This window comes from Castor canadensis, chromosome 3, assembly GCF_047511655.1.
Source record: "Castor canadensis chromosome 3, mCasCan1.hap1v2, whole genome shotgun sequence".
Taxonomy (NCBI): domain Eukaryota; kingdom Metazoa; phylum Chordata; class Mammalia; order Rodentia; family Castoridae; genus Castor; species Castor canadensis.
This window is the reverse complement of record NC_133388.1, coordinates 53,046,119-53,072,817: the sequence shown is the minus strand read 5'-3', so window position 1 is coordinate 53,072,817 and position 26,699 is coordinate 53,046,119. Positions and strand designations below refer to the sequence as shown.

At 41.7% G+C, this 26,699-nt stretch overlaps 1 long non-coding RNA gene across 4 annotated transcripts in view; it reads right to left on the bottom strand.

Annotated features, from left to right (window-relative positions):
* Nucleotides 1–1,508: 1,508 nt before the first annotated feature.
* LOC141421572 (uncharacterized) overlaps nucleotides 1,509–26,699 on the bottom strand; it is a 28,517-nt gene continuing 3,326 nt past the window's right edge. For 2 of the 4 annotated variants that reach the window (XR_012446162.1, XR_012446164.1), the window contains one exon: nucleotides 1,509–25,247. This is a non-coding gene — a long non-coding RNA (uncharacterized lncRNA). The remainder of the gene's footprint in view (nucleotides 25,248–26,699) is intronic. The other 2 variants (XR_012446163.1, XR_012446165.1) reach the window with 1 other exon arrangement.

The following is a 26,699-nucleotide window of genomic DNA, read 5'->3' as shown; positions in this document are numbered from 1 at the left end:
ATTCACCCTTCTATACCCTTTCCTTATACACCCTACCACTGGTACCAGCCCCCAGACAGAAAATTGCAAACATTTAAATGCCTGGTAATTTAACTGAAATTTATATATTCAAAGGGGAGTATTAAGGAAACATTTACAAATTTACAATCTTGGTACGGAATTTAAAAGACCTTTCTGGAAAAAAAAAAGCCATCATGAAAATGGGCTGGTAAAGTGACTCAACATGTAGGCCGTGAGTGAAAGCCCCAGTACTGCAAAACAAACAAACAAACAAACAAAACTTAAAAACCTTTTCTGTAGTCATGAATAGATGAAATAGGCAAAAACTAAAATGATATGGGAATTTGAATGGTATAATGACAATTTTATCGTACACGATAATTGTATAATCTATGCTTATATGACCATAGTCAGTATCACAAGGAAACAAAAATGCACACTGGTACATTTTTAAATCAACATCTAACTACGGGCCATGGGAATAAAGCTAGAAATTTTAATTAAGCAAACTTGTGGGATCGAGTTCACTTTTGGAAATAAATCTGAAACTTTGGTTAATATGATCGTAATGAAGAAATATCCTTGTTAAGAAATACAACAGACTATTGAAAGAAAGTGTAAGAAGGACACAGTCAATTTGGAAACAGGAAATGATAAAATATGAAACAAAGATAAGATGGAAAAGAGTAATGAAGCCAACATCTCCTTCTTTGAAAAGACTAACAGAATAAAGAAATCTCTAGAAAGCTTCAGCCAGAGAAAGAAGAAACAATAAGATGTGGTGGAGATTTCGGAAATCTTAAGCAAATCCTATGAACAAAAATATGACAATTGAGATTTCACAGACCCTAGAAAAATGATGACTTCACAAAAACTGACTCAATACTAGAAAAGCTACTGCATCTATAGCCCATAAACAAATTGAGGTAGAAGATTAGTATCTGCTTCCCTCCTGTTCTTTTACATGAATGAAACCCACTGAATTCTACCAGCACTTTAAGGGACACATATTTTCTAATTTTTTTTCAATGTTCCCACTGTAGAGGGGAATAAAAGGAAAAACCCACTCCAGTTCATTTTATAAGGTGAGTATAACCCTGATACCAAAACTCAGAGCAGAATAAGATAAAGACATTGGCCAATCTCAAAAACATGAATACAAAATTCTAAGGAAAATATTGGCAGAGTAATTCAAGCAATACACAAAATCCATCATTGCCGAACTCTGAGATTTTTCTTAGAGTGCAAGGAAGACCCACCACAGTGACAGATTAATGGAGAAAATAATGCGATCATTTCAGTAGAAAGTAAGGGTTATGTAAGTCACAACTTTTGGTTTTTTGTACCACTAGAATTTGACTTCAGGGCTTTGAGCTTGCTGAGCAGGCACTGTGCTGCCTTTGCCATGCTTTATTGTCCCGTCCTGCAGGACACATCAGCGTGGGTAGCGAACCTAGAAGGGGAAGAATGAAGGGACAAGAGACACAAAGGAGACAGCAAGACAGGAGTTCTGATCAAGCTGCAAAATTTTATTGTTCACACAGGGGTATTTATGTGCTGAGGGAGTGAGGGGTATGACGAGGTGCAGGCTGGTTGGCTGGTTCTGCTATAGGACTTCTGATAGGGTGCACGTTCGCGCCGGCGGCAAGGTAAACTCCCAGAAGAGAAGCAGGGACGGCGCCATCTTGTGCTGGAGATGGAGAAGTTGGGACAAACAACCGCAAAATGTTCCAGGGCAAGGTCAAGACAGAATGGCTCACAAAGGGAGCCTTGTCTCCGACATTTCCCCCTTATTCTTATACAAACATGACCAGAATATGTTGGCTTATTGAGAGGGGATGACAGAGGCCCAGTTCCTCAGGGTGGAGATCATTTTGCTTTGTAAGCAAGCATCCTTGCTAAGTTCTCAAGAGAATCTCCTCGGCATGTTTTTTGAGGAGGCGGATTTTTTAGTAGCATGCCAACCGCCATGCACCAGGGCATGTCATACAGAGGTCTTGGGTCTGGGGATCCTAGGATCCACCCTCCTGCAGTCTTACCTGCACCCTCATTTAGAAAAGCCTTTATGATCACTCTCCCTGGGTGCTGCCTCCCCCAAGCAGAGGGGCCCAGTGGAGGAGGGCCCAATGGGCGATGAGTGGCCAAGAATGTTATATAAGAAGAGGGGATGGCAGAGAGAAAATTTGGAAACCCAGATGGAGCATTTAGCGAGTTTCTATTGAAAGGAAGGTCTCAGGAGCACGGTCTTCCATATCCAGGCGATGATAATGGACCTGTATAGGCTTAGAGGCTAAGGTGTTAATTTGTTCTTTAATGAATTGTATCAGCCTGTTTATAATGCAGGGCCCTATGATCACAATTAAAAGTAGACCTAGCAAGGGGCCTAATAGTGGAAGAAGGTAGGGTAGAATTCCATTAAGCCCAGTCCAGAGGGGGTTTTCAAATAGCTCCCTTCGTCTCTTTTCTAAATCTTCTTGAAGCTGTTTAATTTTGGTGCGTACTATGCCTGATTTATTGGCATAAAAGTAGCATCTTTCCCCTAAGGCCAGGCAGATACCTCCCTGGTTGGCTGTTAGCAGGTCTAAGCCTCGCCTGTTCTGAAGGACCACTTCTGCCAGGGAGTCTATTTGGTCCTGTAAATCCTTAATGGTTCCAGATAGAGTTTGTACGTCATCTATAAGTTGTTGAGATAGGCGACGGTAAGAGTGTATAGCCGTGCCTAAGCCAGCTGTACCTGTGCCCAAAACTGCTGTTATTCCAAGGCTGGCAAGGAGCGGTAAGGCTTGTATTGCCCGTTTATGTCTTTTAATTAAGGTGTCTAAGCTAGGAATGGGCAGAGGTTCATCTCCTGAGACAACAGTAATATCTGGGAGTAATAAGGCAACAACACAGCCACCAGTCCAATTTGCTGGAAGCCTGGGGAAGGCTGAGTTTCCTCCACACAAAAAAACTGTACCGTTGGGGGGACAAAGAGCTGGGGTGGGTGAGGAATAATTTAGAACTGATGAGCAATTTCCAAAAGAACTAACCCCAACATCAATATCACAAGAATTATTTTGCATCCTGCCTTGAAGACATACTGTAGGTGCATCCATAGGCTGTACTTTAAAGGGAAGTCCAGATTGGCAGGTATCCTGATTATTTACGGTGGAGTTAACAGGTATTGCCATGGGCATTATTGCTCCTGTGGTCATGCAAAGCCAGCAATCCTTAGCAAGGGTGGGGTTGGAAGTGTTAAGCAAGGAGAAGGTACTTCCCAAAATATCTAATGTATTGGGATCTAAATCTGGAATCTGAGATTTAGGCAACATTAAGGGGTGATATGTGAGTTCAGGGATTTGGGGTTTTAAAAGCTCGATTATTTGAAGATGTTTGACAGCATCCGTGGGTCCTCCACCGTCAGAGACCCCTGTAGGAGGGCGGGAAGCCGTCTGCATAGCATTTTGCCCAATTTTAACAAGTTTTAAAGTACCATTATCAAAGGGTGCACTTTTGAGAATGTCATTAATCAAGTTCCAATAAGAAAAGGCGGTCACAGGGACCTTTTCGGGGCCAAAAGATTCATAATAGTCTTTTAAACAGTCTCCGACCCAGAGCCATCTTTTACCATCAATGGTTCCTTCGAGAGGAAACCAAGGACATAAATCTCCTATGTAACAAAAGAATGACCTCAAGTCTTTTTTCTTAACACGCGCCCCTCGTGTCTTGAGGGCCTCCTTGAGGCCTGAAAGAAACAAATCATGTGACGACACTGCTTGTCCCAGGGTGGGTCACTCACCGTTCGCTGTCCTCACTCTCCTCCTGGATCTGTCTCTCGGTTGCGTTTGCCGAGGCGATCGCGAACTCTGCTTGGGCCCAAGCCTTCCCGGAGGACGGTGTTCTCCCCGCAATCAAAGGAATAGCTACAGCCACGTTGGGCACCAGATGTCCCGTCCTGCAGGACACATCAGCGTGGGTAGCAAACCTAGAAGGGGAAGAATGAAGGGACAAGAGACACGAAGGAGACAGCAAGACAGGAGTTCTGATCAAGCTGCAAAATTTTATTGTTCACACAGGGGTATTTATGTGCTGAGGGAGTGAAGGGTATGACGAGGTGCAGGCTGGTTGGCTGGTTCTGCTATAGGACTTCTGATAGGGTGCACGTTCGCGCCGGCGGCAAGGTAAACTCCCGGAAGAGAAGCAGGGACGGCGCCATCTTGTGCTGGAGATGGAGAAGTTGGGACAAACAACCGCAAAATGTTCCAGGGCAAGGTCAAGACAGAATGGCTCACAAAGGGAGCCTTGTCTCCGACACTTTATGCCTCAGTTTCCAGGTAGATCTCACATTTTTCTCCTCCCAGGGCTGGTCTGGAACACCACCTTCTTACTTACCTCTAGTCCCATGTAGCTGTGATGACAGGTGTTTGCCACCACACCCACATTAATGAAAGAAAAAAAAAATTTTTTTTGCTTTGTGTTTGCTGCACACTCTCTTACATGAGCTACACTTCCAGTCCTTGAAACCCATTTCTAGTGAATTTCTTAGTAAACTAGCTCTAGCAAGAATTGATCTGGCTGGCACTAGGTGCTGGTGGCTCACACCTGTAATCCTGGGCAAATAGCTCCTGAGATCCTGTCTTGAGAAAACCAACACAAACAGGACTGGGGAAGTGTGGCTCATCCAGTAAGAACACCTGCCTGGCCAGCATGTGGCCCTGAGTACAAACCCCAGTGCCACCAAAAAATAACTGACTCTTTTACTTTACAGAGGCCAGCATCATAATTGGAGTCATGCAAAAGTGAGAGGTCAGGCAATTCCAGATCATCCCAGTGAAAATGTTAGGAAGACCCCATCTCAAGCAACAAGCCAAGCATGGTGGTGCACCACCATGCCTGTTAGGCAGAGGAATAGGTAGGACATTGTGGCATGAAGCCTTGCATTGTAAAAAATGTTAGACCCTACTTGAAAAATAACTAAAAGCAAACACGGGGTACAGGTATGGCTCAAGTGGCAGCAAGTACAAGTCAATGAGTTCAAAACCGAGTTCCACAAAACAGAGGGAGAGAGAGAGAGAGAGAGAGAGAGAGAGAGATCCAGGTGACACAGAAGGCCAGAGAGAGGCTGAATAGGAATAAACTAATGGTAAATGTAAATTAATCCCTTCGAAGGGCATGACCTCAATAACTGAGCCTCCCATCTTTTTTTTTCAGTATTGGGGATTGAACTCAAGGCCTCTGATTGCTAAGCAGGCACTCTACTGCTTAAGCCATGCCCCCAAGCTTTCCACCTCTTAAACTGCACACTTAAACCACACTCAAACCATAGCAGAGACTTAACACACTCTCATAGGCAAAAGAAAAATTTTAGCAAGGATATATACAAAAAATCTGAGCAAAACAACTAACAATGAACAAACCTGGCCAAATGAACATCCAGCAGTCAGAGAATACACATTTTTCTCTAGCACACATGGGACTGGTATAAATGATCACATATCAGGCCGTGAAGAAAGCACCAACACACTTCAAAGAATAGGTATTCAATAAAGACAGAAATTATAGCAAAATGATAAATCTTAACTCCTTGTTAAGTAACTCACATTTAAAAAGAAATTACAATGAAAAATGGAAATAACTAAAATTAAGTGAAAATGAAAGGAATGCATATCAAAACTTACAGGACATAGCAAATGTGGCATTTGCTAATGTAAACCTTAAATACTTACCTTAGAAGTCTCCAGGTTAATAAACTATGTGTCTCTCTTAACAAATTAGAAACACAACAGAGGACACTCAAAGATTTTAGAAAAAGATAAAAGAAAGCAGTTGCTATGATGTCAGTAAGTGTTCCCCGGTGGCCCCGTGTTAAAGGCTGGTCCCTATCTCATAGTGCTATGGAAAGATGGTGGAACCTTAACAGGTGGAGCTTAGTTGGAAGTCTTCAGGTTCTATGGGGCTTGTCTTAGAAGGAGACACTGGGATCTTGCCTTCCTTCTCTCTTGCTCTTTGTTTCTCCACCACTATGACGTGAGCAGCTTGTTCTACCACCTGCCCTCGCTATAATATGGCCCAGCCCATAAGCAACAAGTACACCTGACCAAGGGCTGAAATCGCTAAGACTTGAGCTCCAATAAACCTTTCCTACTTTTACCTTCATTATCTTGGGTATTTTGTTACGCTACTGGAAAGCTGATTAACACAGCAGTGTTAATCTCATTTTCATAACATGTATAGTTTTATAATTTCTAAGAACAATGATTAAAATGCCCCTTTTTTCTTTTTTTGGCAGTACCTGGGGTTTGAACTCAGGGCCACACCCTTGCTAGGCTGGTCCTGTACCACTGGAGACACTCTGCCAGCCCAAAGACTTCTTGTATGTTAAAAAATGCCCAAATAAATTTAGTTGGAAGGATTCAGATATGCAATATCATCTTTGTTATTTTAATAAATGAAAAAAAGTTTTGGCAAAGAGTTAAAAGTGGATTTGTGTCTTGATTAAATCACTTATTAAATGTTTATCTTTTGACAAATCACATCATGGTGGCCTGAACCTGAGTGTGTGTGTGTATACATATATATGTTTATATATTGTGATGTATATGTATATATATAGTGATATATATATATGAGATGATAATATGTGTCTATAGCAATATCCAATGGAATTGCATTAAGGATAAAATGGAAATAATGAATGAGAAAATGTTCTGAAAATTGGAAAGCTCTGTATAAATGAAAGCTATTATCATTGTTAAAGTATTTCTAGTTGGGAGCTGCAGTGCTCACCTGTAATCCTAGCCACTCAGGAGGCAGAGATCAAGAGGATCATGGTTCAAAGTCAGCCTGGGCAAATAGTTCTCAAGTCCCTATCTCCAAAAAACCGAACACAAAAACAGAGGCTGGTGGAGAGGCTCAGTGGAAAAACCTGCCTAGCAAGCGTGAGGCCCTGAGTTCAAACCCACTATAGTCTAAAAATAAAAATACAGTATTATAATTGGAACTAAAGGACAATATGCTTATAAATTCTGAGTAAATTGGAATTGGTACTATTTTTCCAAAATTATTGACTCTTCTGATACAGGGTTTTGAGAGCTTGTTTGGAGGTTCTAGCAGGGGAGCGCAGCTACTCGTATACCCTTGACCGAAGAACGGTCCTCCTCTATCGGGGATGGTCGTCCTCTTCGAGCGCGCAGCTTCCGGAGGGACGCACATGGAGCGGTGAGGGAGGAAGGGGACACCCGCCTAGCCAGCCAGATCAGCCGAATCAACCCTGGCGATCAATGGGGTGACAGATGTCGCAGCCAGATCGCCCTCACATCCTGATACAGGGTTTTGGAAAACATTTTTCCTAACAGTGATTGTGTTGGTATAATTATTTCTTTTAACAAGTTCATAACTCATGCTAGTTGTTCCAGCACATTAGAGAGAAATTGAAGGAAATAGAGAAAGTAACTGAACCTCTAGAACAAAAAGAGTTACGGGATTTCAATGGAATTTTATTTATCTATGTTATCTTTAAGCTCTTCTAGGTTAAACCAAGCAGTGAAATTGGCGATGACAGCAGTTAAGTAGTTGAGACTTTTTACCATCAGAAGGACACATTCTCCCCAATTAATGAAACATTTCAGTTAATAAGTACAGGTCTGCACAATTATTTCTCTTTCTATAAAAACTTAATTACAAGCTGGTGGCATGGCTCACGGGGTAGAGCACCTGCCTAGGAAGTTTGAGACCCTGAGTTCAAATCCTGGTAGTGCCAAAAAATGAAGTACGGCATTAATATACTTTCTATGCTAAAATAATGATGACTTTAAATCAGACTGTACCTCAGTATTGAAAATGAGTGGATCAGGGGCTGGGGATTTAGCTGAGTGGTAGAGCTATGGCCTAGCATGCTCAAATCCTTGGGTTCAATCCCCAGCGGCACACTAAAAGAGAGAAAAGTAATGGATCTAATGATTATCATACAATCACATGCCTAAAGATGTTTGCCAGTTTCCTTACAATGGAAAACAGAAAGTGATTTAAATGTCAACAATGGGAACGTGGTTTGTAGTAAGAATCTCATCTATTTGATGGCATATTATGCAATCACTAAAAATAATCATGAAAGCCAAAGAGCAGCATAAAATGCATATTTTGTAGTATTTAATGAAAAGTAAGGGTTGTGCACTGTTGAGAAGAGTAAAAAGAATGATCCAAAATTACATCAGCCATGTTAACATGAAGAAAGACTTTTTTGGTCAGTAGTGGGGTTTGAACTCAGGGCCTTATGCTGGCTAGGCAAGCACTCTTCCTGCTTGAGCCACTCCACCAGCCCAAGACATTTTTCTTTTCTCTTTCTGTGTAAATATTTAACAGTGGACTAGACTTGTAATTCAGTGGTAGAGCACTTGCCTAGTGTGTCTGAGACCCTGGGTTCTCCCTCCAGACCTGCAAGAAAAAAAAAGGTGCTGTTACTTTAAAATTATGTGATTAATTGTGATCATAATGCCAATCTTAAGAATGATCATAAAAATAGTTATCATCATGGCCTTATGAACTTTAGACATTTTCTGTGTGCATTCAGAAGCTGGGAGATTATAAAATGTAATTCACTTAATTTGCATAATTTTCTTATTTATTTTTTTGTGGTCCTGGGGTTTGAACTCAGGGCCCCATGTTGCTAGAGAGGTAGTCTACTACTTGAGCCACTCCACCAACCCTCACGTGTGTAATTTGGGATATGGAGTAATGGTGCATCTACCTTAATTGTTAGAGTCTTTTTTAATTTTCTAGAAAGGTATTAATCAAATGGTAAAGAATAGTGAGCAGTGTGGGGTTGAAGGTCCCAATAACTCACAACTAGTCAAACTATAGCATTAACTTGTAAGTATTCATTTACTCATGGAAATATATACATCTATAAATGTATATATGTAATATGTATATATTTTTGGCAGTATTTGGTTTGAAGTCAGGGCCTTGTATTTGGTAGACAGGCATTCAACCACTTGAGCCAGGCGAGAGCCCTTAACCTGTTCATTTGGATAACTGGTTGTTTCACAGTTAAGTCTTTTGTGGCGTTTCACTCAACATGCTTGAGCTCTATTAAGTTCCAAGGAACGTGTTTGGCTGTGGAACCAACACAAGTAAGTAAGAGACAGTTCTTGGCCTCAAACAGTTCTAATGGGGGACTTGGAAGCAAACTTTGGTATTTTATAATTGTTTTGTTTTTTAAAAGAAACAGTTCATTAGGAAGACTAAAAAAGAATTTTAGAACTGAGAGCAGTTCCAGGATCTTTAAAATACTTACAGGATTTGCATTCTTTTTCCTTTTTAATTGGCAGTACTACGTGTATATGGGGGGGGAGGGGGTTGAACTCAGGGCCTCACATTTGCTAGGTAAGTGCTCTATCACTTGAGAAATTCTTCCAGCTGAAAATCTGATAGTTCCCACTGAGATGTGAACTCCCTTGATTCTTTTGAGACAGGACTTCACTATGAAGCCCAAGCTGGCCTGGAATTAGAGCTCCTCCTTCCTCAGCCGGCCCAGTGCTGGCATAACAGGTGTGCCCCACCATGCCTGGCTCTTCATAAACATGTTCCATCAAGCTTGAAAGAGATGTGCTGACCCCATTCAGTGTTTGTGTAAATGCTTTCTCTTTGATCCCACTTATTCTTTTTGTGTGTGTGGTATTCACATGTGAACACAGAGGCTCACACTTGCTAGACAGGTGCTGTACCACTTGAGTCACACTCCCAGCCCTTCTATGCTTTCAGTATTTTTCAGATAGGATCATGTGTTTTTGTTTTGATTTGCCTGGGTCTGTCCTTGGACCAAGATTCTCCTACCTATGCCTTCCTCATAACCAGGGTCATAGGCCCACTTTTTGCAATGGGGTCTTGCCTACCTTTTGCCCACTCTGACCTTGAACCCTCAGTCTCCTGAGTACATGGGTGGTCTCATTTGTCCTGATGATAAAGATGTTCACACACTACTAAAACATTGGTGTACACATTGGAAAACGTACTGATTGAAATTATTTCCTCACTGATTCATAATTACATAATGGCAGAACTGAATCATGAATATGGATGTACTTCCCTATTAGATCATCATAGGACACTAACATACCTTGTCTCTATATCAAAGTAAGACCCTATCCTAAAATACTAATGGAGGAAGGTTGCTCACTTTCCTCCAAAACTCTTTATTATTAACTCTAGGCCCCATTATTATTTTTGTTCCAAGAAACTGGGGATCTATCGTACTTGAAATGACATTTAACTTTTTTGGCAGTACTTGGGTTTGAACTCAAGGCTTTCCACTAGCAAAGCTCCAGTCCATGACACTTCATTTTATGCTGACCAAGGACTTGCTGTCTGACTCATGTAGAGGACATTACTGGACTGCTATAGTGGCCTAAGTAGTAGTACACCTGCAAGCTTGAGTTCAAACCCAATACTGAAAAAAAAAGAAAAAAAAGTCAATACTGTGCTACACCTGCTTTTTGCAAAAAAAAAAAAAAAAAAAAAGAGAGAGAGAGAGCTTTGTCCCATGGTGGGGGGAGGTGGGTACTGAGGTTTGAACTCTAGCACTGCACCTTAAGCAACTCCACACTGTTTCGTGATGAGTTCTTTTTGAGATAGGGTCTTACAAACTATTTCCTCTGGTTGACTTGGAACTTCGATTCTACAGATCTGTCTCCAGAGTAGCTAGATGGATTAATCCATGGCTGAGTGGGCTATTAGGAGGGGGTGCCTATTGGAGGCAGTGGGTCACTGGGGACATGTGCCCCATCCAGACTCCTGGCCTCCATGAGGGAAGCCACTTTGCTCCCCAACAAACTCCTGCTACCTTGATGTTCTGCCTCACCACAGACTCATAGCAAAGGAGTAAGCTGACCATGGTCTGAAACTGAGCCAAAATCAATCTTTCCTCCTATAAGGCATGCTCTCAGATACTTTGTAACAGTGGTGCAGAGCTGACTAACATAAATGCCAGGAGTATTAATCAATCCTATTTTTCACCATCCTCAGGCACAGCCTGACATACAAACACTCACTTTTGTTTTGTTTTGTTTTTTGGCTAATGCTGTCTTCACTGCCAGGTTGGTTTTGAGCCAAATGTAATTCCCATGTCTTGGTGTCAACCTGCCAAGGTCATGATGTTCAGTGGTCTTTATGGGACACTCTGGACTCCCATCTCAGAACATGGGTCTCAGAGCATCTCAGTGAGGCCTGCCTTCCCAGTGACTGAAGGTACAAAATATAAAAAGACAGCAATCTAAACTGTTATATCTCTTCACTTAATTTGGAAAATATACCTTCTAAAGTTTGAGACCCTTGCCTAAATATCCCCTTAATTAATATTGGTAATGAAGTGAGTGTTTTCTCCTTTTTTTAGAAAGCAGAGGAAATGATTTTTCTTTTGTGGTGATAATGTGGTTTGAACTCAGGACCTCACTCTTGCTAGGCAGGAGCTATACCACTTGAGCCAAACTCCTACTCCTAACCATCTTGTTAAAAAATTTAAATAAATGCACACAATCTGTGAGAAACTCTCCTACAAGACAAATTGCACATATTACAACACAGAGAGAAAGCTAACTGCTGATGACAGCTTTCTCCTAACTTTGGGTACTTTTAGAGGGGGCCTGCCCATTGAGCCTGCCTCTATTGAGTTAGCTGAGGGGCTTCAAGTGCTGTCTGTCTCATAAAACTCTTTCCAACTCACAAAAGCCATTGCCTACTCACAATTACTTGCTTGAATTTGTGTTCTTCTGTTGCTTCATTTTCATGTCTTTAACTGCTTTGTTTAGCAATCTTTTTTTCCTCCAGCAAGAATTACCGTGTTATGTAAGGGAAGGGTTAAATCAAGAGTCTTTACAGTGTTAGGATGTATGCCAGCACTTCAGTATTAGTCTAATGAATGAATGGATGTTATTTTGTCTTCCTTCAAAGATTTTTGTTATGAAAATGTTCAAACACACACCCAAGAAAATCAAAGTGGCAAAATAAATCCACATATTGTGCAACAAATGACTTCACACTCTTCACTGTACAACAGGTTGTTTTTCTTCCCCCCTACCCCCACTGTGGCAGGAAGTATGGGAGGAGAAAGGGAGGTGATGACTCCTACAGTAAAACAAAGACAAACTGGAGTTGGGGAAGGTCACCAGCAGACCAGAGAAGGGTCACCTCGCCCCAGAGATTAGAGCAGCCTATGAAATGACATGTGATTATGTATGGGACAAGCTGTACCCCACCCATTTCTGTAATCTTCTCTAAATGGTATAAAAGGAAGGCCTCCTTTCTTGTTGTGGCTTAGCTTTGGTCTCCAGTGCACTGAGTCACTGCCGGTTGCTTAATGTACTTGCCCACCAAAAGCTCTGGTACCCTCTCAGTCTCTGCATGAGTTCTCCTGCAACATTTCTGGGGGCCCACCCAGGATTTGAAGGGTAGTGTTATCACCTCCTTGTCACTGGTTCAATATCCCTGGCTTGCCAGGACGCCATCCATGCCATGCGCCAAAGGACCATGTTGATCCAAAGGGAGGATCCTCTCTCGTGCCAAGCAAAGAAGTGAGTTCTGGTTCCACAAAGGAACCTGGAAAGGCTCAGGAACCAACCTGGGAACCCTGGTCACCAGAATGGTAGGAACCCAGCTTCAAATTCAGGCCTGCCTTAGGAGGCAGAAGCAGAGACTGATCACCTCCCAAAGACACCTCAGTAAGGCACTGTTGGGAGGTGCAACCATGTCTTTCAGGTTCAAGGAGCGGGGCAGAAGTATTGTGCTGTGTGAGTGTATGAAAGTGTGAGTCTGAGATTTGCCTGGTTACCGAAAGGCTGATAGGGAAGCGAGGTGAACAGCCCTCAGAGGAGGACAAACACCAGCCTCACTGACTGACAGCTGCCTCGTTCCCATACCCCTTATCTAAATGGACCCATGGTTACTTCACAAGAACAGGCTTTGTTTGAGATTAAAGGAGGAATTTTCTATTGAATGGATGGTGGAAGTTTATTGATGACCACATTGTCATACCTGCATCACTGGCTCCCACATTTGACAAACAGTTCCATGAAGGAACTCACTCAGGATAGACAGCTCTTGAGACCACCTTGGCCAGCATTTTTATGTCCCCAAGCTCTCCAACATTTGTAAGACTGCATGAAAAGTACAGGGTGTGTGCCAGAAACAAACCCCAACAAGGACGAGTTGTAAATATTTGCTGGTATTTGTCTACACCTTCTCAGGATGGATGAAAGCCTTCCCCACTTGACTGAGAAAGTCCAAGATGTGGCCAGGTGCCTGTTAAACAAAATCATCCCATGATTTGGAATACCTGTGTCTATTGGCTCAGACAATGGGCTAGCCTTTGTGACTGAGGTGGTACAGTTAATGACTGAAAGATTAAAAATAACTTAAAAGCTACACACAGCCTACTGCTCCAGAGTACAGGAAAACCAGAATGCATAAACAGGACTCTGAAATTACAGTTGAAAAAAGTATGCCAGGAGCGCCACCCAGTGAGATCAATTACTGCCCATAGGTTTGCTCAGGATAGGTCAAGTCCCACCAAATGGATGGGTCTCTCCCCTTTTAAAATTCTTTTTGGGTGTCCACCCCCTTTAGTGAAGGTCCTGTGAAGAGACCTTAAGGAAATAGGTGACCTCACCCAGAAACAGCTGATACAAGCCCTTGAGTTGATGTTCTAAACAATCAATGACTTGGTAATAGAGACACTCCTTCTTAGCCTGACAACTCCATGTACTCTTAGAAACCAGGGGTTACTGTTTGGGGAAAGGAATAAAATGTTCAATCACTAATGCCCCATTGGAGGTGCCCTTTTGTGGTTGTGTTGTTGGGGCCAGCTTGGCTATTTTTCTGGGATTTACTGTGCCTGGTATTCACCTTGGTTTCCCCACTCTGAGTCTACAAAGAGCTTTCTGCTAGCTCTGCAAAGTTGCAAGCCTCCAGCTAGCCTGCAGTGTTTCCAGTAACTGTGACCACATTCTACGGGGAGATGAGGGGCAAACTCTGTAAGTATTTAATCCAATTTCTAACACTGTTTGGGGCTTAGGGCTTTGAGAAATTATCTCCCCTGAGTCTGCCAGCATAATAAACTTCCTGCTTCCTGTAAAAATGGTCTTGGTGACATTTGTTTCCCTTGTTGTTCCCACAACATTTCTGGTGCATTGGCCATGAATGGGAGAGACCAAAGTTGGCATTTTTGCCTCCCTGGCTGTGGGGCCTGTGGCTAGGCTCCTGGGGACACACCTCTGCCATGTGTGCCTCTGGACACTTAGTCCAGATGGCTAGTGAAGCCTCCCACAGTCTTAGGCCTCCGGTCTGTACACGGCAACAGAACCTGGGTGGAGACCTCAGGAACCAGGAAAATTTGGAGCAGCACCCATCTGAAACAGGTAGGATCTGGGTCTATCAGAATAGGCCCCTCCATGAGAGGAGGGAGGAGGGGCTTGATCACCCCTTAGGTACCACTAGTGTTCCTGAACCTGGTTCTTTGGTTTTCGTGATTATTCCCAAGGAAGGTGGGATACCTTCCAGACTAGGTTTGTTGGGTTGGATGAATGTGTGATGTGCAATTGAGTGCATGAAAAAAGTATGACTTCAGTTGTCACATGGTGTGCGGAGTTCACTCCCAGAGGCCAGGGACATTCTCATTTGGCCTAGGGCCCCCCTTGGGGCCCATCTGGGGCTTATCAGACTTCCTATGGCCAAAAGGCATCTGAAATCTCTGCAAGGACAACAGCTAGGGACAGATGAAGCAAAAGCTGTCTGTCTCCCCTTCACGTCAGAAATTGAGGACCCCCTCACCTCATGTCCAAACTCCCTGATCCTCTTGTGCTTTGTCTCAATATAGTTGGGAACCACAGTAAATGGACTCCTTTACAATGCACCAAAGTAAACAGACTGCTTTATATTACATGATTGACAACTTTAAAAAAGAATGGAAACATATAGCTTTTGTTGTAGGTTAAACATCAAAACTATTGTTAACTTAATTCCTCTTTTATATGCTACATTGGCCTAAGTTGAGGGGTGCTAATTTAAACTTTATTAATGGTAATTTCATGTTTTGTTATAGCCTGAGTATATATTCTTCACAGTTCAGATCTACATAGGGTCTAATTATTTAACACCATTTATAAAAATATATAAACGTAATAAAAGGATATACAGGTGATTACAGGGTAAAGCTCACTCCCCAAGATCTTGAAAAATTCTGTCAGATAGATTGTGTCCTTTTAAAGTAGGATGGCTTTCTGAGGGATCTGTAGATCAAGAAATCATCATTCATAGAGTTTACCAGGTAGTGACAGGGTCACCAGGTCACCCTGATTAGTTCCCCTACATAGACATATGGCAGTCATTGACAGCTCATCCTCTTCTCTGGCCTACAAAGTCTTGGAGGACAACTGCAAAATTCTTTTGACTAAAACAATGACTACTGGGACTGTTGAAATAAAAAGAAGCCATTAAAGTATAAAATCTTGAGACCATGCCAATCTGCCTGGAGTACCTCCTTACTGCCAGTCCAGAAGACAGGCACCAATAATTACTGCCCAGTGCATGATCTCCAAACAGTCAATCAAGCAACAGTGTTTTGCACCTGGTGGCTCCAAACTTGTTCACTTTGTTGGCCCTAAAACTAAGAGAAGCGACCTGTTTCTCATGTTTGGACTAAAAAGATGCATTCTTCTGCATCCACTTAGCAACTGTGAGCCAATCCATCTTTGCTTTCCAACGGGAGACTAACAATGAGAGATTAGCCATGCTCTACTCACTCTGGAAGCTGACTAGTCTATGCACAGCGAAAGCTTGAGGAGTCGCCCATCTCACCTTTGAGGATGAGTCCGTTCAGTATATTCTTCTTGCTAATCTTGGTCAGTTCTCTACCTGTGGACCCACAGGCTTTGGACTGTGACACATGTATGTGCACTACCCAAGTGGGGAGTGCTGTTACGAAAACTCTGGTTTTTCATACTTTTTCTTTCTGTGCAGGGACCATGGCTGGGTCATGCCCCCACAACCACACCACCTACTCAGTGTGCTTTCATGATGGTCAGTAAATCTCTTTTAACCCCATCTATCAGCCTCAGGAGCAATGGCTAGAGGTCCGACACTTCACCAGCACTGGGAAGCTCATTAACCACACCTGGGTTAATGACCCCAACAAACCTGTGTCCTTATGCTTTGATGTGTGTGCCACAATAACTGAAAACACCAGGCCTTGGGGCAACTGTGGGGGGCTAGCCTGGAAAAGGACCTATAGGTTAAATGACAAGTATATATGCCCAAAAGATGACAGTGGAACATCCAGTTGTGTGTACTATGAACAACTCTACTGCCCTTATGGGGGTTGTAAAAGGTACACACCTTGGCTTAAAAGGGAGCTCCATACCTTACATGGAAAATGGGAGCAACCCCTGACTGCACTCTTGGTGCCTGTAACCCTGTAAATTTCACCATTTTTAACCTGAATGAAACAGGCTGAGAAGTTGTGAAAAAGTTTGCCATGTTAATCAATGAAAAGCAAACAGGCCCTGGTACTTTGCAACTCCTGAGAGCTCCTCACACCAGGTGTTTCACTCCTTTTATGAGGAGATACAAAGTTTCCTATCTCGGTTAAAAACAAAAACCTTTTCCTCTCACTAGCTGAGTCTCCAAACGTAACTTTGTGTTATGTTTGTGTGGCAACAAAGATGAGAGACCACTGGCCATGGGGAGGCAAAAGAGCTAAGAAACGCACAGAGCCCTTTAATGAAACCTCTTTCCCCAGACTCTGGGGGAGTGTCTAGCTCCTAAAAACCTCTATTATTGGGAATTACTGTATCTCCCCGTCCAAGAGGCCAGCTCTCCACCTGGTAGGGGACTTGATCTCTTTGGGACAGAAGTTTTACAATGAGGCTACTCACAAGACTCAATGGTGGGGGCTCCTAGTCACACAGAGCCCCAACCTCACCCGAACTTCCCTGAGCGTGCAGTAGCCTGGGATAGTCTGACTGCGGGCAGAGCGCTGGGGTCTAGGGGCGATGTGGGATCTGTGGGGACGAGCGTACGCGGGCCTTCCCAATGACTGGTTTGGAGCTTGTGTGCTGGCCACCATCGGCCTTCTTTCTTCAGGCAGGGTTTAAAATTATAACTAATGAAACAGCTAAAGCCCTCAACATATTAGCCAAACAGCAAACTAAAATATGCCAGCCACCTACCAAACCGTTTGGCTTTGGACTACTCGCTAGCCTCAGAGGATGCAGTGTGTGGAAAATCCAATCTGAGTAACTGCTGTTTACAATTGATGATGAGAGAAAGGTATTTGAAGAGATTACCAATAAGATGAAAAAGCTCGCCCATGTCCTGTGCACACCTGGAAGGGATGGAATCCCAATGACTTTTTCAGGGGCTGGATCTCAAAGCTAGGTGTGTTCAACACCTTATAGGGGCAATACATATATATATATGTATATTGGCAACTATATGTATATATATATATATGTATGTATATAGTTAGAGAGAGAGAGAGAGAGAGAGAGAGAGAGAGAGAAAGTCATGGGGTTTGAACTCATGGCCTCAAGCTTGCTAGTCAGGTACTCTACCACTTGAGCTACTCCACCAGCCATCTACTTTGCTGGGTGCTAGTGGCTCACACATGTAATCCAAGCTACTTTGAGGGTGAGAACAAGAACACAAAGGTTCAAGACCAGCCCAGGCAAACAGGTTTTTGTTATTGTTGGGTTTTTTTGGTGCACTGAGGTTTGAACTCGGGGCCTCACTGTGCTTGCTAGGCAGGTGCTCTATCACTTGAGCCACTCTACCATACTAGATTATTTTCAACAAATCCCAGATACTATATCATGTCTTCCATTTATATGTATGTGCCTGCTTAAACAAGGCATTCTTTCGGTTTTATGTAACCACCATGTTGTTTCTCCTAAATATAAGTATACCAAAAGACATTCTTAATTTCCTTATACTTATTAAACTTAATATCATCTCATAGACATTCAATATTCAGATTTCCCAATTGTCTCAAAAGTGTTCCTAATTTACAGTTGGTTTGTTTGAATCAGGATCCCAGAACATCCACTCCTTGAATTTTGTTGGTAGGTTCTTAAAGCTTTCTTTTCATCTGTAACAGTTCCTCTTGAAGGTCACTTGTCCTGTAAAGGTGCCCCTCTTCTGGATTTGTGAGTTAGGTTCTGAGGTGGCGCTGTGAATTTCCTGTGTATTGCATTAGGAGGAACACAGTGGCTCTCTAAGGTAGTGTGAGGATTGATCTGTAGGTCTAGGTATTGTTAGAATAATTCATTCATTATTCTTTCCCCTTCCCATTTTAGCAGTGAATATCCATTATTTTGTTAGGGGTGATATTCTGATCACTTTTGATTAATTCCTTCTGCATGTACTGGATGGAATTCAGTTCACATGGAGAAGGCAAAATAAATGCTTGCTTCTATTATTTCCTATCTCATATTGAGTTAGTGTTTTAGCATTCTCCAAAGGTGATCATTGATTTTTAAAAAAATATTGTAGGCTCAAGGGTTTTACCACATGATATTTCAAACATTGCTCAAATTATTACTATTTCTTTTTTGGTGGGTCTGGGGTTTGAACTCGGGCCTTCCTGCTTGCAAAGCAGGCATTCTTCTGCTTGAGCCACACTTCCTGCCCATTTTGCTCTGGTTATTTTGGAGATGGGGGGGGTCTCGTGAACTATTTGCCCAGGCTGGCCTCAGACCACAATCCTCCTGATCTTAGCCTCCCAAATTGCTATGGTTACAGGCATGAGCCACCAGTGCCATGCTTCTCAAATAATTTTTGATGCTCAAGCTGGTCAGTCTTTAGAAATCTTTTTGATTTGTCTCTACTTTGTTTCCTTCCTTCCCAATATGATAAGATATTCTGGATTATAAAATATTCTTAATTTTTCTTCTGACTTTCCTGCCTCAGATCTGGAATGTGTCACATATCCAAGGAGTTCTAGTTTCTTTCATGAGAAATGTTAGTGACAATGCTAGCTGTTCTCCATTCCATGAGTGGAATGAACATTGCCTCTAGGCCTTTGGAGGACACATGAATGGACAAAACCAACCTAACTACCCTCCCTATTTTTAAATGAATGGAAATTCCCTCCTCCCCATGATTTGGCCACCTTGTTGGTTTTAGGTGATGCTGGATGAAATGACTGGTTACAGTAAATGACTCAATAAAATATACAGAAAAACTCACAGAATGAATAGAGCAAACTCTCATCTAATAAAATATAGATTAATTGGTGGTATAAACAAAGCCATTGCTAAAACAAGTAGGAAATTAGGCAAATTAAAGAGACAATTAGCACAGTGTCCAGTTCATATTAATTTAATAAGTGGTCAGTTTAAAAATTCATATTAATTACCAGTAAGACACATTATCCTAGCAAGCAGTACCTTTGTGGGATGCTATGGATGCATGCATTTTTTGCTTTACCAACAAGATCTTGATCTCTTGAATATCTTGATGTGTGTGTGTGTGTATGTGTGTGTGTTGGCTCTGGGGTTTAAACTCAGGGCTTTGCACTTGCTAGGCAGGTGCTCTACTGCTTGAGTCACGCCTCCAGTCAGAACATCATGATCCTATAGACTTTTCAAATGGAAACTGAACCCTTGTCTTGCACACGTTTGGTATCTGAGCACGGAACCGCAAAGCCTTCCTAGCACCCAAAGAAATAATCACATTAGGTATTTGCAACCAAAATGTCAAACAACTTCACAAAATATGTATGTGCATAAACCTTACCTTTGACAGTCTGAATCTCACGTTTTACCTTAGCTTGTGTGACTACTTTTTATTCAAAAATACTTTTCTTTTACCTCCAAATGAGTGAAAATATAATATGAAAACCAAAGTTCACTGCCCAGGGATGGATCATTTGATCTATTTCATCAGTCTACAGATTACTCATGACATTAAAGATTTGTTCTACTCTGACATTTCCTATAGGAACGGAAACAAGATATTGAATTATTTTAGCAACTTTGAAACCACAGCCTTTCTACTACAAAAGTTATTCTCTTTATTTAGAAGTCATCTCAAGGAAAATGAATTTCATGTTCAAATTACCAACTTCCTATTCAAGAGAATTTGAGGGGATTTTTAACGTGGTTACAAAATCCAGATGTGAATGAGTACAGCCTTTGAAGAAGAATTCCTGGAGCTGACCAGACGCAAGGTCCTCAGAGGGCCAGAAAGTGAATTTTCAAAAGAAAAACTACTTCCCCAGACACAGGACCCAAGCAGAGAGCCAATGTTTCAGAAATATTTGTAAATAGTCCTTTTTGGATATAAAAGTGATTTTTATCTTCAAAAGCTTAATTTGTCAAGAAACATTGAGACTTAACAAGGTCATATGAAAATCACAGACGTTCCTAAATTAATCATTTTACCTCTTGAAGGCAGATAGTTGAGGTTTCTTTAAAAACATGTCAAATCTTTCTTGCAAGAAATGAATATCATGAGTCATGAAAAAGTAAAGGCAACACTGTATCAAATATACGTTCAATTGTTTGGCTGTGCTCTGCCTGGCTAGGAAGCATTAATTCAGAAGTGGACCACTGACCATCTTCTGTATCTTCAGAGAAGTCCCCCATCCACCAGGCCCACCAGGCAGAGGCGGGCCATCCCCAGAGCCAGAGAGCCCAGGAGCACAAACAGCAGACCAGAGTGTGTGTGTGGGGGGGGGGGGGACTGCCCAACACAAGAAACGTTATTTGTGGTTGCTGAAAACTCAGTTCTTTTTCTAAGTGCATATTTTAAATCCGGTCCATTATGTAAAGATATACCTGTCTTTCCATATAATTAGGTTTATAGTGGTGTCTTCAACTGCTTGTGGAAAGAACTACATTGCTTAAAAATTGAACGTGGCTCTCAAAGTCTTCCCTCCTGTTAGATAAACACAGGGATGAAATCAAAAGCCCATTTTAAGTGACACAAACCCTCAGCAGTTTGAATTACAGCTCTAAGGACTCACAGAGTTAGGCAAGCTGTCTGTCCTTTCTCAGGATCTATAAATCTTGACAGTGATGCTATTTGTACTTACGTATTATCAGACCAGAAAAAACAGCGTTGCCGGAAAACTTGTGCTACTTCAATACAAAAGCCAGTATTAACTATTATCCCCATTTTACTTAAACCAGCACGTCTGTCTTTTTCACAACATCCAGACATAAAAAAATAGTCCTAACAAATCTGGACTTAAGGCAAAGCTTGGAAAGACAAATACAGCGTGGTTTTGCTGTATTTTTATATTTAAAACAATAAGATGACATGATTGTAAAAGGAGACTGTTGTGGGAGAGGGGAAAGGGGAGGGGGAAGGCAAGCGAGTATGAAAGAAGTACATATGTTTGAAAATGGCATCGTGAGAGCCCTAAAAACATTAAAACAGGGGAGAAAAGACATAGGTTAAGAGAGAGTGATGTAGGTGGGGTGCATTTGATCAAAGTACATTACATGCATGAATGAAAATATCATAATGAAACCCTTTGTACTATTAATTTACGCAAATAATTTTTTACAAAAATTGAGTTTTCAAATATTTTCCAGAATTCTTCAGGAATATATGTCTTTACATTTAGTTAACAATCACTTTAAGTGATTCAAAGGAATAGGATTTCACTGAAATAATTAGAAATCTATTAAAAACATTTCATCATTGCCATTAACTACATCCAAATGTTCGGTAGGTATTCATTTTTAATATGATGTCCGAATGTTTTCAGATTCCACTATTAGGTCTTAATCATGAATTCTGTAGGACTGCACTCACATTTCTACATGATTTGCTCATCTACTATGCCATCATTGATTGCTAGTTGTATTGACTAATGGAGAGAATTTGTTACTGCTGTGGTCTGAATGTGACCTCCCAAGCATGTGTTGGGAGGCGGGGTTTAATGGGATGTGTTCAGGAGGTCAGGGCTCCAGCCTCAGGCCCTGATTGTGAAAGAAGTTCAGGCTACAGGTTCACCCTCCTACTGGCTCACTTGGTCTGTCACCATTTCACACTCACCTGGGAAGACACGGCAGTAAGACCTCACCAGATGTGACCCTCAGCCTCCAGAGCCAAAGACATTTTTGTTCATTATTTTTTAATAGGTTTATTATGTCTATTTCCTCATAGTAGTAAACAGGCTGGAGGGAGGGCAAGGGGTGTGGCTCAAGTGGTAGATCACCTGCCTAGCAAGAGCAAGGCCCAGGTTCAAACCCAAGTACCTCAGCACAAAAAGTGTATTCATAATAGTATATTTACTGTGGCAAAAGGATTTTAATAAATTAGCTTTTTACTATTTCATTTGCAATTTAAAACTTCTTTGATTAAAAATTAAATAATCTAATTTTCATGATATTAAAAGCAAATTGTAGGGAGTTTCTTTTGTCCCTTAGTGGTCAGGAGCCACTGTCCTGCACTTCCATGGTCTTCTTCTTGGGTCTGTGAACTGCCTGACTCTCCTTTTCTCTTGTATGGCTTCTGTAGCCTTTTCCCTGGCTTAGCATATTCTTATTCCCATCCTACAAGGGCTAGAGGCCCACAAAAGAAAAGACCAGGGAGGAGAGACACACAACTCCCCTCTGCCTTCCTATATAAACCCCCCTCTAATGCCCCCTGGTCTCTCCATTCTCTTCAGTCCTCTGGGCACTCCCCACCCAAACAGCCTGCCCATTTCCTCTCCCTGCAACACCAGATCCCTTCCTTCTCTTCATCTCACAGATACACCAACGCATGTGGGCACCACTGAAGTACTGAAAACCGTGCCTAGTATGGGCTGGAATATGTCACCCCTTCCCCATTCTTACATTGCATTCCTATCCCTGCTGACCCAGAATGTGACCTTATTTGGAAATAGGATCATTAAAGATACAACGAATAAAGATGAGGTCATACTGGAATCAGCATTAATTCAATACAATGGGTGCTTTAATGAAAAGGGGCAAACGTAGACACAGCGACTATGTGAACACAAGGAAACATGGTCTTCCACCAGCCAAGGAATATTTGAGGCTACCAGAAGCTAGGGGAGAGGCCTGGAACAGATCCTTCCCTCAAAGTCCTCTGAAAGCTCCAACTCTGCTGGCACCTTGACTCTGAACTTGTAGCGTCCTGAGTGACAATGTGAATTTCTGTTATTTGAACATCAGCTTGTGCCACTGCCTATGGCAGCTCCAGCAGACTGATAAAGAAAGGCCTCTGCAGAGGAACGCCCCTGAAACATTCTCTTAGGGAAGGTGACGCCAGCTCCCACTGAAGCAGGATCTGCTTGTGTTTCTCCTGTAATGTGCCAGGAGTGTGCCTCAGGGCTGGTTTAGGCCCGATGCCCAGTTTCTCATGTAGCTCTTCCCATCCACACGTGCTCTCTCAGGGTCCCGCTGACCAGGAATTTTTTCTGTTTACACCAGATCTTCTTTTTCTTGGAATTAGAGATGAATATTCTTTTTAGTGCTTTTTTGTAGAAGGGTTGCTCTCAGCAGTGTCTGGCCAATCAAAATCATCTTAAGAGCGTTATAAAGACACGCACTTTGGGTCCCAGTCCTGGAGTTTTAAGTCAGTATGTGGAGGAAGGCAGCCTTGGCATTTAGTAAAAGGCCCCCAGGGGTCATTACGCATAACCAGGGTTGACAGTACAGGAAATGAGATATGAGATCCTCTGTCTTTCTCTACCTGGTCTAAATGAAAGACAGAAAATTGAGACAAGGAAGAAACAACACTGTCATTGTGTTTATTCCAGACTACCTTCCTTTGGTTATTAATACAAAAAAAAAAAAAGAAAGACCAGTAATCTTTAACCAATCTCAAAAGACAGATATAATCCCAAGAGAGAAGAATGGTAGGATCATTGTTGAACAGAGAGTAGAAAATCCAGCGAGAAAGGTGAGAAACAGGTGTGGACAGTGGGAAGACAAGCAGCATGGTGGCCAGTGAGAAACATCAGAGCAGCAGAGCTCTCAGCCACCTTTCTTTCTAGGGATGGGGGTGGCCATGAGAAGCACCAGCGGCACATTGGTGGTGATGGCCATGATTATACCGTTTCTTATGAATGTCTCTCGTTTTCCCTCCCACTTCCTCCTCGCCTGCTTCCTGACCCCCATTAGGATCCAGTTTGGATCAGAAGAGATAAAGCACAGGCACTGTAAGGCAGGCCAGCACGGCAGGGTGGTGGCTGTGCGTGACTGGCAAAGCGAGAATGGAGAGGGAGCTCTGTGATGTAGGTCATGATGGGATGGAGATAAGGCCACAAGGACCAAGATCTGGAGCTGAAATTATTTTTAAAAGACCTCCCCAAATACAAACATAATGCTCTGATTTTAACATGAAATGAAAATGCAAAATGTCCTAGGAGCAAAGGATATGTTTTTGACTTCTTTTTCTTTCTTAAATCCTTATAAAAATACCTGTGAATCTAAGATTCTGAGGAACCCGAACTTAGACCTGCAGGAAGGAAAATGAAGAACCTTTCCTTTCTTTGCTGTTCTGGGAACAAGGGGATGGTGACTCACGTTAGCTGAAGTACTGAGAAAACATAAACCATGGAGAGGCTCAAGTGGTAGACCCCTGCCTAGGAAGCAAGAGGCCTTTGAAGCAAGAGTTCAAACCTGATGCTGCTTTTTAGGAAGCAACACTCATTAGTGTGCCAACAGTGACCCAGGGATTCACATCCGTGGCTGCGCCCGGAGAACAAAGGGGCCTGGTGTCATACACCCTTGCAAGCAGGTTACATAAGCGAGAAGCAAAGTTTAACACATATGTGGTTAATTGTAATTTCATTGGCAACTTCATCAACAGAGCTACATGACTGTTTTCAGGTCCAGTTTTAGTTTCCTACCATGTCTTCCCCTCCTCCCCAGTACAATACTCCCGGCCCTTTTTCTGCTTTAGTTATTCTACAAAAAGGGTTTTGCATTCTTGCCTGGAACCGCTTTGGACTGAAATCCTCCTACCTAAACCTCCAATGTAGCTGGGATTGCGCAGTGACCACCACACCTTGTTTGTTGAGATGGGGTCTTGCTAACTTTCTGCTTTGGTGGCTTCCAACCACTATCTTCCCAATCTCTCCCTCCCAAGTAGCTGAGATTACAGGCAAGGGACACCCCACCCCACCACCTGTTATTTTAGTAACAATCATTTTCTATCAACTGTACCTTAGTTTGTCCCATTTGATCTTTGGCCTTTGATCTTGAAATCCGTACATTACATGGAATAGCCTTCGATCAAGTTAAAAGAAGAACGAACTGGCAAAAAAATCATTTCCATGTCTCATAATGAAACGAAGTTCCCAGTTTAAAGTGAAAGATACTTGCTAACTTAAATTCCTATTTTTTCTTGTTCCTTCTGTATTTCAATAAAAGCGTATTTCTCAGTAAGGAAAGAGAAAAAAAACTTTTAAATCACATTTTCCAGGTATTAGAATCCTCATTATATGATTAGCTAGATATATGTAGGAAGGGGATGGAGGAATAGCTTAAAATATTAGGATCTGTTGTTTTGTGTTTATAAAACGATCTCTTTAGCTTACTTTCCTAGTTTCCATAATTTACTTTCAAATCTCATAGTTATATATTATCCACTATCAATAAGAAAATGGAGATTCGACTCAAAATCCAGAAAAAATTCTCACCAAGAGGAGACTAAGTAGAGAGTGATACTGGTCAACTCTAAAATTCCTGACTTCTCTAGGTGACAGGCCATTTTAATTCTCCAAATCTCAGTGAAAGCCTAGGCTTTCCTCTAGAAAGTGCAAAAAGAAGCAAAACTCAGGAAAATGCCATTATCTAAGAACAGTACAAAATTATTAGTGAATCTTCTTATTTACACAACAATGTGTAACACTATGTAAGTAGTTGTTTATAGTTTATGTCTCTGGCATTCTACAGAGTCTTAGAAAGTCAATCTCAAGGAGGAGAGAGGGGCATTAATAAAGAGTAATAGACAGACGTGGTGAATTTTATCAAAATACAGTATGTTCGTGTATGTAAATATCAAAATGAATCCCCTTTGTACGATTCGTTTATACTATAAATTTTTTGAAAGTGAAGGTAAATCTAATCCCTTTCAAGAGGTCTCACTGCTCTTCTAAGTAGAAATAATCTCCCCTTTCTCTAATATATGTAGAACATATTCATCTATATCTTTCCACCTTGAATGATATGTGCTAGTTTTGACTTCTCCCATATTATTCTACGGCCATCTTCTACATCAAATAAATAACCAGTTTACTCAGGTAAATTAATGAGATTGGTGAAGTTCAGAAAAATTGACAATATCTTGGACCTTTATCTCACTTAAGTCTTATTTAAATCAGGAATGCATATACAAGGAGATCTTTTAAATAAATTATCTTATTGGTGGTACTGAGGATTGAAACCAGTTTCATATCAATTAAGGTACTCCTCCAGACCCTGGAAATAAATTATTTTCAATGAGATCTGTTATGTGTCTTAGGCAATCACCAGAGGCCTTGTAATTTACAATCCATCTGCCTCTGTTCAATCTTCCTCTTTCTAGATAGACTGATCATACTTCTTTTTAGATTACCGCTCTTTTAGCTTCTATCATGTTTCATTATTTCTGCCACTCTGATCAGTCTTCCTCATACTGGAAACTTGACTTCTACTTACCTGAAGGTGCTCTGTAGACCTCATACTTTTTTCATAATTTTAAATAACCTGATTGTAGTAGTTTCA